The sequence below is a fragment of the Excalfactoria chinensis genome, chromosome 9, assembly GCF_039878825.1.
Source record: "Excalfactoria chinensis isolate bCotChi1 chromosome 9, bCotChi1.hap2, whole genome shotgun sequence".
Classification (NCBI taxonomy): Eukaryota; Metazoa; Chordata; class Aves; order Galliformes; family Phasianidae; genus Excalfactoria; species Excalfactoria chinensis.
Window position 1 is genome coordinate 8,963,223 of NC_092833.1, and position 4,900 is coordinate 8,968,122.

Below are 4,900 nucleotides of genomic sequence, written 5' to 3' on the forward strand. Positions count from 1 at the left end.
CAGCGCAGGCTGCGAGAACCGGAGGGTGTTCCCTGAAGCAGGGACATTAATCACCGCCGTTTTACACATCACTTTGTTCGCATTTCTTCTTCTACATAAAAAGGGTAAGAAGGAATTGTCATCAAATGACTGGGAGGAACAATAGCTCAGCTCACTCCGTCACCGCCCCGCAGAGGCTGAATCACCACCGCAAGGCACATCGTCCCCGACCCGCCGTTCATCTCCTGCATACCGGTGACTCATTCTGGAGCAGGGATAGGAGCGGAAGGCGGACGCCACAGCCCCCCTGAAGCAGCCGTGAACCGAGTGCTGATCTGCGGCTGGCATCGGTGGGTCAGGGCAGCGAGGGGGCGGTGTGGCTGAGGATGATGCACAGCCACGAGTGGAGCTGTGCGGGGCACGGAGGGCGCAGGCAGCCCCTGCCTGTCAGCTTTGGGCATGCAGGGCTGATGTTGGGCCGGAGAGCCTCGTCTCGGGGCTTGGATCTCATCTCAGCCCCTTCTGCCAGCCCAGCTTTGCAGTTAGCAGGGGATCCCCGTGCCCAGGACACTGCAGGAGTCATGTGAGCAGCCGGTCACCCTGGGGGTTTGGCTCTGCCCGGTCTCTCCCCAGCACAGGGCGGTGGTAGGAAGGCAGCGGGTGCCGCAGGCTGCTCTGCTGTAAATTAAGCGGTGTAAGAGAAGGTCAGAGCAATAGCTTGTCACTAACAGAAAAGTTCAGGCAATTAAGCTTTAAGACACATTGGAGGGTACTGGCAGTGATTACAAATGTCAGAAAAACATTTTATGGCAATAAATAAGAAATGAACGCAGACTTTTACCAGGCTCTTGAAGCCCGGAGGAAAATAAGGCCTTTTATTATTTTTTATCTTAGAAATTTCCCCTCTTCAAAGGCAGCCAGCAAATGCCAGCCATTGTAGGAAGGAGGCTGCCTTACTCCACCATCTCCGAATAGTCAGATCTGTCCCCCCATATAACTTGCTCCGAGATCTTACAAACAGACCAGCAAGTGAGCAGGAACGGCAAGCTGCTGCTGCCTGAAGGGCGGTGTGGGCATTACAGAGGAGCTGGGCTGCGGGTGGTTGGAGCTTAGCAGAGCTGGCTGTAAAGCTTCACCTCGAGGTACTGTGTACTGCCTCAGGACATGCTGCCACAGCCATTTCCAAGTTATTTTTGAAGCCAGAAAAATGAAATGGAACTCCATCAGCTCCAAGAAGAGGAAAGCCATCAGCCTCCTGGGCTTACATGGCCATCAGGAGCTGCTGGCAATGCCATCCAGGCCTGTCACCAACTGGGGAAGGCACAGTCATATACAGGGATGTGTTCTGGCTGAAAGCCTGCTCTTATCCAGTTGCTGCCTTCCCTCACAGAAACCCCCCAGGATGGCTGCAGTCTCTTCTGGAACGCTGCTATCTGCACCCCCACCTCTGCCCACTGCTGCAGCACTGCATGGGCCCCCATGAGCTCTCCTACTGCATCTCAGATCAAAGCCAGCCAGCCCAAGGCACTGCTGAGAGTGGGTTTTAAAGAGTTGCAGCTCAGTCCTAAATAAATCCCATCTGCTCTCATCCTCGCTGCAGTTTAACAGACACTCACAGGCCCCTGGGTAGTGCCTCAAGGATTCCCTTTCTCCCCACTGTATCAAATGGGGATGAATCCCATTGAAATACCCATTTCAAAGACATCGGCATCTCCTCTGCCCCATCTGCATGGGCGGGGAGCAGTGAGGGACGTGCAGTGCAGGGGCTGCACTCTCCAGGAGCACATTGCTGTGTGCTCGTGTTGCCTGCAGCATTGGGCTCCCGGCCCTCACAGAGTTCCTGCTACAACAAACCTGCTGTTTCCTGTGTCAACAATGCACAGACCTGGTGTGCTGGTTCAGCTGTGATTACTGATAGCATTCAGATTCCTAAGGCCTGAAAAACTGGCTGCAGGTCTCTGTGGCAACACGTTATCTCACAAGATTTACGGCCCACCCCGCTCCAGGTGAAGTCAGAAATACCACTGCAGTGATCCTTCCTGATGTTGCTACATTTGTACACTGCTGCTCTGATGCTCACCACTATGGGAGAAATGATGATAGGAACACTGTCACTTGTACCCAGAGAGCTCTCCAGGGGCTGTGCTGGTATCATGGGGTGATGACAGCTGTGCCCTGCTATTCCCAACCTGTAGTACTGGCTGGAGAATAAGATTAGGTTGGACTCGGGGAGGAGTACCTGGGTTAGCCTAGGGATAGAATTTGGGCTTTTTTTCTTCTATTATTTTCCATCAGTAAAGGTGTGGCAGAGGAGGTAAGTGAGGGGACCAGCACGATGGAGTTGGTCAGAAATGCAGCCCCTGCACTGCTGGGATGGCTGTAGTGGAACCACAGCTTCCAGGGTGCAGTTTCTTCCTGCTTGTCCCATAGCTGTGAAACAGGGCCAGCCCTGCCTCAGGAGAGCACTGCTTCTGCAGGACTGGGGTGGTGTGTGATGACAGCTCTGCTGAGCTCTTCTGCTAAAGCTTTCCCACGTCACACCAGGAATTACACAACATTATGCTAGAGGAGGAAGGAGAGAGAAAAACTCAGCGAGCCTGCAGTCAGGGCAGCTGCATGGCACGTACTGGTCCTATCCCTCTTCCAGATCATTATGTATACCCAATGGTAGAGCTCCATAAGCACAGAGACTCATTTGCGATCGGAGACAGACACTGACAAACAGTCATCTTCAAACAAGCACATAAACAGCAAACAAAACACTCTGTTAGCAAACACGACTCTAAAATAGCAGCCTACATCTTACCCAGCTTCCCCACCCCCTCCACCTCCTGCAGGCTGCCCTGAGCTGCTGTCTGGGTGTAGGAACCCGGTCTGAATTTTTCCTGTCAGTCCTTAAGTCCTGGGGCCCTTCCAAGGCACAGTGGGAGGCATTTGTTCCCCGCTGCCCCTCACCTGTTGTGCAGGAGCTGCAGAACGCATTGTGCCACTGCACACCTCTCAGCATGGTTGTGGGTGACACCAGTGCTCTGTCCCCTGGGAAGTGCTCCCGGAGAGCCATCCTTGGGTCTTTTCTAAGCTATGCATTCAATCCCCTCCTGGTTTGCTGGGACCAAGCTGGAAGCTGCTCATTTTTTCAGAGCCAGGGACCCTGAAGTGCCAGCAGCTGCATATCTGCTCTGCAGCAAGGTCTCTGCTTGAGTCAGATCTCAGTACAGACTTTGTGGCTCAGCAGCTGAGCCGTTTGCATGTTTAATTCAGTAACCATTTCATTCTTACACTCAATTCACTTGGGGGAGGCATCCTGCGCTCAGCTATGTAATGCTGCCAGGACTGGATTGACCCCTTTCACTTTCTGTTTCCAGAGCAGCGAGTCTCAGGACAAACCCACAGGGACAGCAGTCAGGTTCCTGGCCGTGAGATAATTTGGTGTTTAATCGGGAGATCCCCGCAACCAGCTGTCACACAATGCTCATCTCTAACACTCACTGTCCTCAACTCAAGGAACAACAAGACCTTAAGTGGGTTGGGCTTCAAGATTTCCTCGCTAAGGCTTAGAACAACATGTAACAGCTGTAGTTAAAATTACCCCATCTCTGCTGCCTCCCACCACACCACAGAAGTTATTTTTAGGTTATTAGAGTCTTACCATGGAAAGCACTGGTGACAATCTGCTCATCTCCCAGGGAGATGAGGCAGATCTCAGCCTTGTGGATGCATGGAGAGCAGTGCTGGCCAGTGGCTTTCTGACAGCCTCTGCTCAATAAGCTGAGCAGTGAACCACTTTTCTCCCATTTGATTAGTTATGTAAAGAAAAAACAGCAGATCCCCCATAGCTCTAGCAAAGAGGAAGGATGTGTTCCCCAGCAGCAATGTGGTCTCAGTCCAGACTGCCCTGAAGGTCCCTCTCCTGCCTTAAACTGGACACACACCTGTTTTTCCAGTACTGTTTGTTTTACTTTCAAATAAACTTGGTGGGCTGAAGCTACTCCAGGAGTCCCAGCAGCACCATACAAGCAGGACTCGGTGTGCACTAAGTTGCAAGGATAGTCAAGCAAAGCCGAAGGAGATTAGCTTTTAATGCGATTCTGAGGGCAAACCCTTAAACTGTGGGATTGCCAAGACTCCAGTAGGAAAACTAACAAGCTTGCTGCCCTCATGGCCATCAATCAAACTCTCCCAGTGTCAGGAAAAGTCACAAAGAAACCCAGGCATGGCCCAGACACAGAGGAGCATCCCGGCCATTGCCTCCCACACCACATACTTGGCAGCACAGTCCTCTGAACCATACTGCATTGCAGCCACTGTTATCCAGATGTTTTGCTCTGCCTTGCAAATTAGTGCCTGCTGAGTCTCTTGCGGTCTATCTCACATTCTGTCCCAGAGAGAAGGCCACGTATTGGAAAATGTGGCAATGCTCCTCCCTGTACCACCAGATGCAGCTACCACATCCACGTCACTTCAGGACCCAGGGGATCACGAAGGTCTGGAAGCTGGTTCATCACACCCAAGGTTTCATTTTAGGTTTGCCAGGGTTCTGCTGCACGCTGCCCTGCTGAATCATTGCCATCCCCCTCCTCCCCTCTTCATAGCTCAGTGTCTCTTCCTACTCCGTGGGAATAATCCATAATAATCCTTTGTAATCCGTGGGAGCCTGGTACAGATGCAGGCTTAAGAGCTGTGAACATACAGAGTCCAGGGGTTAGATGTATTTGTCACAGGAGGCAGGAGGAGATGTCTGGTACTCGTACTGAAGCCCGACACAAATGTGGACATGTGAGACTCCAGGCTGCAAATAAGCCTCTGAATGAAGCGTGCATGTGTAACAACAGATGTCCAAAGTAAACAAACAAACATATACTGAAGTATATAAGCTTTTCACTTCAAATACAAAAGAAAAAATAGAGAAGGAGCCTCAGAA